We start from the raw sequence: 15,166 nt of genomic DNA, 5'->3' as shown, positions 1-15,166 counted from the left end.
GGGTTAATCCTTACCCAAGGATATTTTTCACTGATTGTTTTTAGATAGAGTGGAAGGGTGGGGGGAGGGAGAGGGGGAGAGAGAAAGAGAGAGAGAGAGTCTAATGATAGCTTATATTACATTATCAGACATGATAATTTAGTGTTGGTTCCACAAGGCAAGAACAGAGTTCACTGTTACACCCCCAGAGTCTAGAATGTACTATACTGATGGCGGGTACTCAAGGAATATTTGCTGATTGAATGAATACTCTATAGGACAGGAGAGTCCGTGAGGAAGAAAACTCTTGGTGGGGATGTGGGCAAGAGAGTTACAGATAATGGAAGAGCTTTCTGCTGGAAGAGAGATTAAATTAAACATATTATATATGGCTAAGGACCCATTAAGGTACAGGAAGGAAGACAGATTTTTAATCAGTGTAAGGAAATACTATTTTTTATGTTTATTTTTTATTTTTTTATCCTCACCCGAGGACATTTTTCCATTTTTTGTACAGATAGAGTGGGAGGGAGAGAGGGGAAGAGAGAGAGAGAGAGAGAAACATCGACGTGAAAGGGACACATCGAGTGGCTGCCACCCGCACGACCAACCAGGGCCGGGGACAAACTGCAACCAAGGTACGTGCCCTTAGCGGGAACCGAACTCGGGTCTCTCTGGACCGCAGGCCGATGCTCTAACCGCTGAGCCAAACCGGCCAGGGCAGGAAATACTATTTTTTAAAACATTTTATTTTGAAATGAATATAGACTCGTAGAGATTACAAAAATAGTACGAAGAAGCCTTTTACTAGGCAGAATTACCTGAGACAGGAACAGGGCCACTTTGGAAGAATGGGGAGATCCCTACAATTTGATGCAAGCATCGAGTTAACTACTGCCCTGTCTGGTCCTCTGGCCCTTAGACATCTCTGATTCTTTTCTGCCTTTTTGCTAGAGGCTGTTGCTTAAACTCAAAGTTGTAAGCTTGCATGCCCACGACAGGAAACAAGTGAGCTTAACCTGATCCCTGGTTAAGTGAGTTAAACACCTGATCCCTGCCTGTCCTTTGCTTTCCTACTTTTCAAGTAAGCACTAATAGCAGCATTTCTTGTCTCATCTCCGCTGTCAGGAAAGTGGACAGGCCAAGCACAGTGTGACATGTCAACCAGTGCTTAGCTTCAGGGTTGCTGGAGTTACTTTAGCTCAGTGTTACCTTGTAGGACTATGGTTCCAATGTTGCTCCATCTTGTTTTCTTTGTATGAACAGCCAAAATCTCGATTTTTTTTTTTAAGTGGACACTTTAAAAATATATATATATATGAACACCAAATTTAAAAAAATTACCATCAGCCCTGGCTGGTTTGGTTCAGCAGTTGAAGTGTTTGCCCACTGACCAAAGGGTCAAGGGTTCAACTCCCGGGCAAGGGCATGCACCTGGGTTGCAGGTTCAGTCCCTGGCCCCAGTAGGGGTCTTGGGAGAGGCAACCAGTCCATGTGTCTGTCTCATACCAATGTTTCTCTCTCGCTCGCTGGCGCGCACTCTCTCTCTCTCTCTCTTTCTCTCTCCCCCTCTCCCTCCCCCCACCCTTCCACTCTATCTAAAAACAATCAGTGAAAAATATCCTTGGGTAAGGATTAACCCTCCCCTCCAAATTAGCATTGTGTAAGGACAAATAAAGTCCCAATTTGTGATCTGTGTCATTAAACTGGTAGTGCAGCTTAAGGCAAAGAGTGCTGCCACACCCACGTTAGAGTTTTGGAAATGCTTGGTTACAGTTAACTAACTAATTTATGCAGCTGTTTTATGAATCTCCTTGTTACTTTGGCATTTCATGAGGTTGATTTGAATTATCCTAAAAAGGGACAGTTTAAAGTTATTATTTGAAGTTTACGTCCAGGTTGGCAAAACTTTTCTTTAAGGATCTTAGGTCTCCGTCACAATCACTCAGCCTATGGCTGTCCCAGTAAAGCCTCACTTATAAACGAGGCAGGTGGCCTATCGGCCACTGTTTGCTGGCCGTTGGTAAACCATAAACCCAAACTTTTTCTGCGTTAAGACATTTGCTATAGAAGTCATTGCAAAAGCAATTTAATGGGGTAATTAGTAGTTGTTTTTTTAATCCTCACCCGAGAACATTTTTCCATTTATCTTCAGATAGAGTGGGAGGGAAGGAGGGAAGGCAGGAGAGAGAAACATCAGTGTGAGAGAGACACATTGATTGGCTGCCTCCTTTACAACCCCAACCAGGGCCAGGGACCGAACTGCAACCCGAGGTATGTGCCCTTGACCGGAATCAAACCCCGCCGGCTGATGCGCTAACTGCTGAGCAAAACCGGCCAGAGCTAATATCTTGTTTTTTAAATTCAGATAGAACATACCAATAAACGGGGTAGTGTGTGAGATGTACTGATCTTATTTGTAGAGCTCAATGATTCTTGATATATGTAATATATGTCAAGATGTAAAACAAGATCTAGATATATAACATTTCTAGAAGCACCTCAGAAATTTCCTGCCTCTTCCCAGCCTGAATCCTCCTCCTCCCCCACCAAAAAAAGTAATTAGGGAAATTTCCTAAAGTTGACATGCTAAGAATATCACTTTTTTTTATGATTGCTTTTATAGAGCAATTTGGAATCTATGGTTTTAGTGAATAAGGTACACAATGTAAAATTAAACTGTTAAAATAAAAAAGTATATTGTCATTAGAGTATATATAGTAATTGAAGACGTGGCTACAGAAGGGATTGCTTTGAGAAGCTATATACAATAAGAAAGGGGAAAAAAGACTTGGAGAATAGGAAGATTTAAGTAACATTTAGGTGAAGCCTGCGAAGGTGAGCCAAGACTTGTTGAAGCCAAGAGGGTGGGAATCACAACTGCCATCCATTTCTGGCGCCACAGCACCTACCCCAGTGCCTGGCCAATGGGCACTCCGTGCGTAAGTCCCTAGACACAGTCAGATGTTGTTTGGAGGGCAGAAAGCTACAGACGCCTTTGGCTGTGGCAGCTGGGTGATGTGGGATGTGTGCCTGCAGGATGGAGACCAGAGTAAAGAAGCAAATAGATATGAAAAAGTGAAGAAAGTAACCAAGGGCTTTTCTTCCCAAACATTTGGCTGAACAGAGAGATGTGATAGTAGTTAGAGGAAACTACACTGTTAGGATTTTTCATTTTTATTTTATTTATTTATTTTTTCCTTCTCAATAGCCATCCACAGCGCGGTAATGAAGATACGTGTCTCTTATCACCAAGGAAAAAGAACAAATATAGTTAATGTGCAGGGCCCTAAGTAGCAGAGCCTACAGGATCTCCGATGTTTCCATAGGGCATTTCAGTCCTTGCTAAGGGCTGGGTCAGTCACAACCCCTGGAAAACTCGCCCTGGGAAGCACGCTGCTACCCTGTCACCAGCAGTTAAAAGGGCCACCGGCGGGGAGCCCTCGGCCCCAGTTACGTGCTTGCATGTGTTCTGGCACTGCAGAGGATTTTTTATTTTTAAAATGGAAAAATGTGAGTATATTTATATGTCAAAGGGTAAAAGCCAATAGAGGGGGAAAAGTAACGTTAGAGGAGAAGGGGAATGAACAGACAGGCCCACAGCAGGCAGACGTGGGTGCACTCCAGAGCAGGGACAGGTTAGCTCTGGGACCACAGAAGAGCACGGAGGGAGAAGGACTCTGTGGCCATAGAGACATTTCTGGTAGAGGAGAGATTTAGGAAGAGCTCATCTGATGAGTTCTATTACTCTCTATTTTATTAAGTTTTTATTTGGAAAGCTACTTTGGGGAAAAGAGGATAATGTGTAGAGAAGTATATACACTTTAGAAAAACTGAAAATACCTAATAAAAACCAAATAATATCTTTTCTCAAAAGATGGGAAGATTGAAGAGAAATTTGATCAAAGCTCAGGAGCTCTACAATAAATAGGTATGTCACAAAAGTAAAAGAGGAGACTCTTTCTCCTGAAAAGTCTAAAGGAATAGCAACAACTTTTGGAGACGAACAAAGAAAAATATTAAGAAAATGACATAATTGCTAAAAATGTGAACATTTACAAACCCTTTAATTACATAAGGCACCAAAAAAGACCAGAGGGAGTGTTCCCCTTTATTAAAGGATAGCAAGAGGAAAAGCCACCTCAAAAATCAGGGAAGCAGGGATGATTAACACATTGTTGACCGCTCATGAGTTAACTCGTGTTTTCATGCCCAAAGTTGTTGACCGATCACGAGGTAACTCATGTTTGCACTTGCATTAGCTATTTCAATTTTTGAAACTCAGGGTAATATAGGATTATTGTATTTGTGACTCTTTGCCCAGAGGGTCAGAATTCGAAGAACAGCACACCATTCTGTCTTCTCCTGTGGACTCCTTTTCTTCCCACTCCTCCGGGCTCGGGACCACAAAATCGAAGGTGTGGGAAACAAAACAATCACATTGTCGAGCTGTCTGAACTTGGACTATCTTCTAACCACTCGCAGTCTTAACATACATATCAACGCTATTGTAAAATCTTTCTTCGTCGGGTTCAGTTTATTATAAAAGACTTCTTGATATTTAGGTTTTTATCACAATTATAGTATTACAAAAGTTTAAACCATGATGGATTGTGAAGGTGAACATTTCAATTAATTATATGCAGACACTTTACCTGATTGTCCGAGTGATCTTGAAATATATTGTAGTGATGTAGAAATTGATAGTTCATTGGAAGACAGTAATGAGTTGGATATTAGACCACCAAAACGACAAAAAAGAAATGTAATAAGATCTGATAGTGAAAGCGATTTTGAAGAAGAGTGGATTGAAAATGATATTACACCAACTTTGGAGGATTATTCAAATATTTTGGGTGTTAACTGCTGACCTTAGTGATCCACGGAGCATCAGGGAAGTGATGGAAGTACTTTTTAGTGATGATTTATTTTTTATTTTTTTATTTTTTATTTTTCTATTGATTAATTTTTGTTACAAATGATTCTCCTTTTGTGATGATTTTTTTGATTTAGTTGTTTCTCAAAGCAATTTATACCACCACCAAATGGAACAGTTTTACAGAAAATCTCCTAAAACTGTACCATGGATGAAAGTTACCAATACCGATTTAAAGAAGTATCTCAGTTTGTTGATACTAATGGGACAAATGGAAAAATCACATTGGAGGGATTACTGGTCAACGGATCCTTTGGTTGAAGCTCCAGTATTTCCTAAAACTATGAGCAGAATGAGGCTCGAGCAAATGCTTACATTTTCCCACCCTAGTGATAATTCACAAAATACATCTAATGAAGACAGACTATATAAAATTAGACCTCTTTTGGATTACTTTCTTCCAAAACTTCAGTCTTTGTATCTATCTAAGCAGGATAGATAGATGAAGCAATGAAACCATATAGAGGACGTATCAGCTTCAGAACACATAATGCGGCAAAAATAATAAAGTATGGGATTTTAGTGAGAATGCTTTGTGAAAGCGAAAGTGGATACATTTGCAACTTCGAGATTTATTTGGGTGAAGGCAAAAGGCTGCAGGAAACTATATTATCTGTCTTAGAGCTGTATCTTGATTCTTGGCATCATGTATACCAAGATAATTACTACAACAGCGTTTCTACAGCTGAAACATTAGAAAAGAAAATGTTAATCTGGTACCATAAGAGAAAACTGTGGCTTACCAAAGGTACTAAAAGAAAAGTCAAAGAATATTCAGAGAGGGGAAATGTTTTTACGGAAAGGACCCATTGTCCTTATATCATGGAAAGATAAAAGACTTGTGACTATGATCAACTATCCATGATGCCTCTATGAAAACAAGAAGTGAAAAAGAACTTCTACGGAAGATATAGTTAAACCTGCGTGCATATTAGATTACAACAAATACATGAAAGGAGTCGATCGAGGAGACTAATATTTGGCGAACAGCAGTATCTTTCGAAAAAGTATATAAAGTGGTCTAAAAAGGTAGCATTCTTTCTGATCAATTGCGCTTTATTCAGTGCATTCAAAATTTACTGTAATTACAATAGACAAAATAAGATACAAAAAATTTCTGCTTGAAGTAGCTAGGGAATGGATATCTGCTGGTTCAAATGAGTACAGCTCAGAACCTAACACTTCTGATACTTCTAAAAGAGCTCCCTCCTTCCATTGATTTACCTTTTAAGCTTTCAGGGCAACTAAAAGACCACATTTTAGAAAAAATGTGGTCACTGGTATAAAAAAAAAAAAAATCCAGCTAGAACTTGTAAAGTGTGTGTTTCAAAAGGAAAGCACAGTGAAACCAGATATATTTGCAAAACCTGGTGCATACCATTCATTACATGTAGGTGATTTCTATAGAGTATACCACACCAAAAAAATTACTAAAATATATAATATGTATAAATATAATATATAGCAGGTATGTACAAAGTTTCATTTAAATTCATTATAAAGAAAGTATACTGAAGTTTATTTAGATTGTTTCACTTTCATACTCAATTACGAAAAAGCCAGTGACATGAGATAACTTCTGTGTAAAATTGCTGGTCAAGAATGTGTTAATATTTAATTTAATAGCTTAACAGATATAAGTAAGATTTGGTAACAAGAATGAGCAATATATTAAAATGTGGGAGATCAGAGTGGAATGGAAAAGGATTTGATGAAGTTGCGTTTCAGTAAATAGCATCTAGTTAAATCCTTAGGACCTAGTGACTGCATTCCATGGTAATAATATTTTCTGAAGTCCTAGGATTGCCATTAGATAACCGTTTTGGATGATTTCTATAGACTTGAGACAACATCCAATATAAGTTACCAAACAGTGCCTGCATTTAACAACAGACACACATACAAATAGAAATGCATGACCTTGAAAATTAAAGAATTTCAAATTTGCTAAGCAAAAAAGATTTGGAAGGATTGTAAGGAAAACAGACTTGAAAATATTTTGTTCAAAGAGAGCACAGGAGAGCACTAAGAAAAACCCCTCTCCTTCTATAACAAAGCAAAGGGCAGCTAATAAGAGTAATGTGATTGGAATTAAGCAAAAGTTTGATTTTGTGATAGAAATGGAGACTTGCTACTCATGGCTGAATATCCCCTGGGAGAACTTTATGGTCAGGTTTCACATGGTCTGATGTAAACTCATTCATTCAACCATTCATTCAGTACCCATTCTTCTCATATGCCATGCACTTTTTAGACATTATTTTCGAATTTTCCTTAGAATAAGAAATGGTTTGAGAGGAATAAGCTAGTATTTGTTATGGATGTAAAAGATATGTAGAAAATAGTGATTGTGATTTCATCATTTTGGGAAAGTGTCTTCATATGCTTTGACCTGTTACTACTGAAGTTCATTCCAAGACAGCGACTCACATTATACTAACATGGGTCAAAGATACCTGTATTTTTTTGTCCTGTATTTAAAAAAATATTTTAATCTAAAATCTGGAAATTGGCTTGTCCTTTATATTATAGCTGTGGATTTTAGAGGTCTGTGTTGATTTAGAGATGTTTGGTTTGTCTGTTGACCTAGGGACTTGGGATCACTACTGAGTTCACCAGCCACAACTTCGAGGTGAAAGGCTAGGCTACTGGTCAGCAGGTGCCGGTTGTGCGGCTGTTCTCTCTGCTTCCACCGCACCTTCCACGCTCTGCTCATGATGACACTCGCAGGCCACACTTTTCTTTTTCTGGTTGGCTTTTGTTAGCCTCCTGTCCCTAACAGTGATGGCACAGCCTGAGTTCTCCAGCTCAGTGGTGACAGTTACTTCCTGGAGGAGCAATTGGCGCTAACTCACAGTTTTTCCACACTTGTACTACTTCATCGTACCACTGAAAGGCCACAGCATCATCAGCCAGCACCCCCTCTTTGTAGGTTTGAGCCCAGCTCTAGGGGGTCCTGCCAAGGTCCTGAGGCTCTGGTGCCCGTGGAGCAGTGCCCACTCCTCAGGTCTGACACCCAGCTTCACAGGCTGCCCCTACAAGCTTCTACTTCCAATTATCCCTTGTCTTTGTTTTCCATGCCTAAGAGTAGTCGCTGCTTCCTGTGCTCAACATCTCTGTGACATCTGTGTTCCTTTTTGCTCTGTGACCTCTTCGCTATCTGGCTAAAATTGTTTTTATCAAATCTCTATTAAAATAATTGGTGTGGCCCTGGCCAGTTTGACTCAGCAGTTAGAGGGTTGGTCCATGGACCAATGAGTCACGAGTTTGATTCTAGTCAATGGCACGTACCTCAGTTTCAGTTCAGTCCCCGGCCCTGGTCAGGGTCATGCAGGAGGCAACTAGTCGATGTGTCTCTCTCTCATTGATGGTTTTTTTCCTCTCTCTCCCCCTCTCATTCCCACTCTATCTTAAGAAAAAAAATGGAAAAATATCCTTGGGTGAGGAATAAAAAAATAAAATAATTATAATAATAATAATAATTGGCGCAAATTTGGTCTCCTGATAGGACAGGCAACCAGATTTGCAGCTCTTGCCCAAAGGGAATGAGACCCAGGTGCGTGTACCCAAGCTCAGATGGATGTTCATTAACTGCATCAGCATAACAGACTTTTCTTTTTTAAAAATATTTTTTCTTTATTGATTTGAGAGAGAGAAGAAAGGAGAGTGAGATAGAAACAATGATGAGAGAGAACATTGATTGGCTGCCTCCTGCATGCCCTGCACCAGGGATCAGGCCCACAACCTGGGCATGTGCTCTGACCAGGAATCGAAATGGCGACCTCTTGGTGCATGGGTCGACACTCAACCACTGAGCCACACCAGCTGGGCTAATAGGGACTTGTCCATGTGACGATCATTAGATTGTGTGGTTCACTCCACACGCGAGTGGCTAATGTTATGGAAAATGAGTATTAACCTACTGTCTGGTCGTGAAGTCCTACCCTTGCTCTCTCCCTCCTTTATTCTGCTGTCCCTTGGCCTCTTCAAAGCATCCTATTTATTCTTCTGTTTCCTGCTTTATCTTCATCTTCCTGGCTGCACTTTCTAGTCCATCTAGAAGCCATTGCCATCATTCCAGTCACTCTCACCAGGACCTTCTACTCTCTTATCCTTTGTCCTCTGCCACACCACACTGCAAAACCTAAGCCTATGACATTCCATCGGCCTCCGGTGCCCTGGCTAGTAAGTACCAGGAGGGAATTTACAGCCACCAGGTGTCCAGTGGTGGCTGGGCCCTAAGTGGTGCATGGAGGACATTCTGCATCTTCATTTCTTCTCGGGTCATTTCATACTCTACTCTGCTCCATCCTGACCCTACCCAGCCACCTACTGACCCTCACTGGGAGGATAGCCTCACGATCTCTTCTCACGCCATGTGGAATCTGGAGCAAGCCTAGGGTCTCTCTTCACCTCCACACCTGCCAGCAGCTTTTCTGACCTGACAGGAGGAAAAAAATGTTTCTCCTTGTCAGAGGCTAAATCTTCCCCAGTCCCTGCCTGCTTACACTTTCTACTGGCTTGTATAATTTACTTTTTCTTTCCTCCCTCCACCCCCAAATATAATATAAATCTCTTGAATGCAGGGATTTTACCCTCATTTGTTTTGCTGCAGGCGTGAGGTGTGAGAGAAAGAAAGCAATCATGGATGAGTCCAAGATTTTTGACCCAGGAACTGGGAGGCTGGGGTTGCCCATAACTGAGCTGAGGGAGACAAGTAATGCAGCAGATTTGAAGGGGAGGTCAGGAATTCAGTTGTGGACATGTTAGCATGTTAGATGTCCATGTGGAGATGCTGAGCAGGCAGTAGGGTACACAGGTTCTAAAGAGGAGGTCCAGGATGTAGGGATAAGTAGAGATGCCATCAGCAGAGACGACCTATAAAACCGTAAGATGAGATGAGAGCGACAAGAAGAATGATTGTGGATAATGAAGAAAAGGAGCCCAAGACCTGGGCCCTGGGATGCTCCACTGCTAAAAAGTCAGGGAGATGAAAAACTACCAAGGGGATTGGAAAACGAGTCCTGTGCGCAAAGGAGAAACACCTGGGATCCAAGTGAAGAAAATGTTACAGCGAAGGAAGCTCTTGAGGGATAGGCTGTGTGCAAGAGGGCTCCACTGGTAAGTCATAAAATGAAAACAGCTGGATTTTAGCATTGTGGGGAGTCATCCTTGACCTTGACAAGATTGGTTTTGGGAATGGGAAGAATGAAAGCATGATTGAAATGAGTTTGCTACACAATAGATGCATGAGTGAAAAAATAAAAGGAAACTTCCAGTTAGTTGGGATATAGATTTATGAAGAGGAAAAAAGTTTCTGATTTAAACAAATCTTGGGGGCAGTTATAAATGAATGGGCTGTGTCAATCTGCTCACTGTTTATGCTCCTGAATTGCAATCCAGGCCCCTCAGCTCTTGCCTGAGTAGATGCTGACAATGCCAGGAGCATGGCTTTGTGCCAGGCCGAAGAGGCTATATTTCTACGGTTCTTCTGCCTTTTCTCTGCCATCTCTGACCTGTCACCTTGAACGAGGAATCAGTGAGAGATCCTGTTAACATGCTCGTTGGTCTCTTATCCTGGGGACTCATTTTAACCTCTTTCTTCTGTTTATTGCTGACGACCTGATTCCCGTGTTGTGGTCCTGTGCCTGTTTGTCTAAGGCTTCAGAGCGTGAGCTTTTGAAGACCTGGACGCAGCAAGGAATATGCAATGAATGACTTCAGCTGTGGCCGGTGCCTGCTTGCTAGCCCTCATTTATGGTTTTCTGACACCCTTTTTAGAGAAAATTTTATGTCTGAGCTTTTTTGAACTGGTTTTGGGGGAGAGAGGAAGGAGAGACCTGGCTATTTCTAGTGCGTTCTATTGGGGTTTGGTGTTTCTTTTGTGTTCTCTAATAACCAAATTGCCTTGTTGGCATTTTCTAAGGGGGGAATGAGTGTGTCTGCGGTGAAAGGAAGGAGTGGAGAAGAAATGGAAAAGTCCCACCTTCCTGTGTGTGAGTTGCTTTCATGTGATAGAACTTAACGAGTAGATATCAGATTTATTTCCTAGGTCGTGGCATATTTACATGTAAAAGACTTGTAGAAGATCCCTGTTTATTTGAAAATAGTGTAGATTATGTTGAGATACAGGGACCCTGGGTTGCTTTCCCAAGGAAAGGCTTTAGGAAGTATAAAATGCTTCCAAACAGGCTCTGCGTTCTCAGTGCATAGCTCTCATTTTGGGCAGGGGTTAGCCCGCTCTGGTGGCAGATGCTTCAGCAAGGGCTTTCCGTGTGGGGAGAACTTCCATCCAGGGATGTTCTTGGCCGCCAGATTCCAGTTTCCTGCTACTGAAAAGATGCATGTTGGCTTAGATTAGGGGACAGGAATTCAATTACAGCAAAGTCTCCACTGAGGTCAGCCACTTACTTTTATGCCCATAAATATGGGTTTTTTTGTAACTGCAGGCCCAGTGTGATATGACCTAGAGGATGAGTGACAGAGTTTGAGCTGTGTGAGCACAGAAGTGAACAGCAGTGATGGTAAAGAGCCTGAGCATTCTGCCCGTCTCCCTGATTGGCCTTGTGCATCCCACACAGAACCAGGGACCACATGAAGACAGACTAAGCTTGACCTCCAGAGCCCGGGGGTCCTCAGTATCTCTTCCACCAGGGGCTGTTCTGTGGGAACAGTACCCATGCCTGGCACATGCTGCACACGGGTAACTATTTATAATGAACAGGGATACAAGTACTAAAGTAGCATCCTGACAAAGATTGATCTCTAATCTCACATCCTTTTATGGAGTAGGAGAAATACATAAATGAGCATATATCACCTTCATCTAAGTAACAAAAGGAAAATAAAAATTGAACGAGAATTAGAAAATTGACTGAATGAACTGAGCTCGACTGTAAGAATAGCATCTGTACAATAGGTGAGTGGATAAAAAATCTGTAGTACATATATACAATGAAATACTACTCAACCATAAAAAAAGAATGAAATCCTATGACAGAATGGATGGATGTAGAGGGTATTATGCTAAGTGAAATAAATCAGAGAAAGATGCCATATAGTTTCACTTATATGTGGAATCTAAAGAACAAAATAAACGAACAAACAAAATAGAGAGACTCATAGATACAGAGAACAGGTTGATGGATGCCAAAGGAGAGGACGGTGAGGGGCTGGGTGAAAAAGGAGAAGGAATTAACAAGTACAGATCGGTAGTTACAACATAGTCATGGGGATGTCAAGTCCGGCGTAGGTAATGTAGTCAATAAATCCTGTAGTAACTGCATATGGCGCCAGGTGGGTACCTGAAATATCGGGGGGACACTTTGTAAAGTAAGAGTGCCTAACTGCTATGCTGTACACCTGAAACTAATACAGAATAATGTTGAATGCAAACCGTAATTAAAAAATAAAAATTTTAAAACATTGACTTTTAAAAAAGGATATAAGCACTGAGCTACAGATTTCCAGAGCATGCTTAAGCATTTATCACCTAGAAAAAAATTTCCAAGAACCAACTGAGATCTCTTCATTTTAAAATGCTTTAATAAGTGTCGACAACACTGTTTTGCAAAATGTAAAGGTACTATACAAATTCTTAATACAAAAAGAATAAATTAAAAGCAGATTTCTTTTTAATTCTGCAACTTTGTCTACAACATACATTTTTTTCATTGATTACAGTTGAACAGAATCCAGTAAAATCATTTTACATGCTCTACAGTCAGTTTCAGGAGCAACCTAATCCTTTTCTCCCCATTATTAAACTAGAGTCCATTTTGCACAACTTGTAATAAACTATTGACATTAATGTGTATGAAAAATTTTACACTTAACTAAGCAGTAACTGGTCATCTGATAGCACCTGGATGGGGTTTGCTATATTTAGAACTAAACTAATACTGAATGAAAACAAATTGGAATTTTAACTTCTCCAACACTCACCTCCATATAATAAAATATAAAAAAATCCACCTGTCTAGCGACAGTCTGATATAGGTGTTTTCACCAGTGTTCTGGCTAAACAGGCCATTTCTTACATGTATCCACAGAATCCAGTGGGGCTTTATATCAGACCAGGGGCATCATGGTTCATCTTGTTTTGTTTGAAACAAACAGGGATCTATAGAGAGTTTGTAAGTGCCTGTGTACAATAACTATATTGTTTCCCACCACATTGATCATTAATCATGTCAGTCTCAAAGGACTAATACTTTATGTACACTTTGTAGTAACTGAACGCAGCTAAACAGTAAAACCTGTTTTACTTAATCTCCGTCTTTACTACCAGACTATTGTGATGTTTGTCTGAACTGCAATCCCTCCTCCCGCTCCATTTCTCTCTGCCCCCAGAATCCTAGTAACCCAGTTGGGCTAACAGCTTGACCCAGTTGACTTCAGACTTGATGTTCAATTACTGCCCATGTTGGATAACCTTTGCTGTTTCCCTTTTGACTTTTCCTGTTGCACATAGTTCAGTTCCATTATCCATGTATCAGTTTTTGGGAGAAAGAAAAATGGCCCACTATATAATGTTTTCCAAATGGGGAGGGGAAAAAACCTGATGGGAGCTTTGACCATCAAAATAAGAGCAATGAAAACATACCCCTCCTCCATCACTGCCCAGAATCTTTTTTAACATTATAACCAGTTTTATTTATCCTGCAGAGTTCACCTCTGAAGTGTTCTGTGAACTTGAATCCCTTCTGCAACCTGGTATCGCCAACCCAGCAACCCACAGAACCCCGAAGACCAGGCCCTGAATCATCCAGACGGTCCCAGCCTGCTGAGTCCACGTGCTGTGCCAGCTGCAGCAGAGGGTGCATCATGGTTAGATACTGTGTTTAGTGTCCGTCCATACCTCCTGGTCTGGTGGAGTTTGTTATTTTTGGATTACATATACATAAAGAACAAAGGTTTTTCTTTTTATGCTAAAGCTAACTTCAGTCCTGCTTTCCTATGAAACTACCCCAACCCTGGCTCCTGTCTCTGGCTGCCCAATGCCTTTCCAGTAAGTCATAACAAGTGAGGAAAAAATATCCCCCCGCCCCCCACTTGTGCCAGCAAGCACAGCATACCACCTCTGTGGAGACCGTGTTCATGCCATTTTTAATAACCCAACTAAGAGTGTGCACTTGTTATTACTATAAAAGTAGTTTTGAGGCCTTTGAAGATTGATGGCTTTCCAGTCGTGTAGTGAGCATAGCTAAGAACACATGTAAACGTGCAGCTCCCACACCTTTTTTTTTTTTGCTCTTCTTCATTTGGTACCTGCAGACAAATGGGGTACATCAAGGTGGCTAACACTGTTGTGGGCATATGGACCCCCTGGGAGCTGGTATTTTTTTCAACCCTGCTCTGCCTAGTAGACACATAATAAAATCTTTCTACCTAAGGGCATAGTTGGGTTTTTGAATAAGTGACACATTGGTAACCGAAGTCGGATCTGAGCTCTTTGTCACACAAACATGAAATGAGCCACAACAGTTAAAACACTTGAATGAATTGCAGTGTGCTTTTCCCTTGGTTTCCCATAAAAAATATAATGAAACACCTTGTGCAAAAAAATAGGATAGTTTTACTGGTTGTTTTAATGAGAGAGAACCACTTTTGGCATCATTACCTTACGTTTCCTACAAATCCCAAGAGGAAAGCAGCTTTGTGTCCTAGCTTGGGTGTAGACCAGGGCTAATCGTACACGCTGCTGCTCCCCACAGGTTTGTTCTCCACGTCCAGGCTCACGGAGACCCAAGTCAGCCATGCCAGCCAAGACCCTGCCGACTGACTCCTATCACACCAGCTTAGTTTTCCAGGCTCTCCAGAGAGAGGAGGTGGACGTTAAGGGGGCAGGACAAAGAGGGGAGACAATTTACAAATGGTTGATTTTGACTTGTGTGTCGTAGCAGTTTAGAATTAGAAACAGATTTCATTACGCAAAGAATGTCTTCCTCTTGGCCCCTCTTATTTTTTTGTGTTTTTATTTTTTAAATCTTTGGCAGCATAGAACTGATTATGATCCTCTGATGCATTTCTGATGTGTTAAGCTTCCTTTTTGATTTTCTCCCACTCTCTCAAGGAACATTTCAAGTGTCAACTACACTTCCCCACCAGGCATCCTAGTCTTGAACTGCTTGGCTGGCCTCCAGGTGCAGGCTGGCCACACAGCTGAACAGTCTTCCTGGAGCACCACAGTAAGTTTCCTTTCCTGTTCTCTGTACGCCATTCGTCCGCAGGAATTCAGTGCTAGCCGGC

General features: G+C 41.2%; 1 long non-coding RNA gene and 1 other non-coding gene across 2 annotated transcripts; one reads left to right on the top strand and one right to left on the bottom strand.

Moving 5' to 3' along the window:
- Positions 1–927: 927 nt before the first annotated feature.
- Positions 928–15,099, top strand: LOC118643227. Its single transcript, XR_004961971.1, has 5 exons — positions 928–1,063; positions 3,191–3,492; positions 3,857–3,910; positions 13,583–13,744; positions 14,991–15,099. It is a non-coding gene; the product is annotated as an uncharacterized LOC118643227 (long non-coding RNA).
- On the bottom strand, positions 3,382–3,461 carry LOC118643246. The gene has a single exon (XR_004961976.1). It is a non-coding gene; the product is annotated as a small nucleolar RNA SNORA76 (small nucleolar RNA).
- Positions 15,100–15,166: the final 67 nt, after the last annotated feature.

This window comes from Molossus molossus, unplaced genomic scaffold (genome assembly GCF_014108415.1).
Source record: "Molossus molossus isolate mMolMol1 unplaced genomic scaffold, mMolMol1.p scaffold_m16_p_32, whole genome shotgun sequence".
Taxonomy (NCBI): domain Eukaryota; kingdom Metazoa; phylum Chordata; class Mammalia; order Chiroptera; family Molossidae; genus Molossus; species Molossus molossus.
The sequence above is the reverse complement of the archived record's forward strand: the minus strand, read 5'-3'. Positions and strand labels throughout refer to the sequence as shown.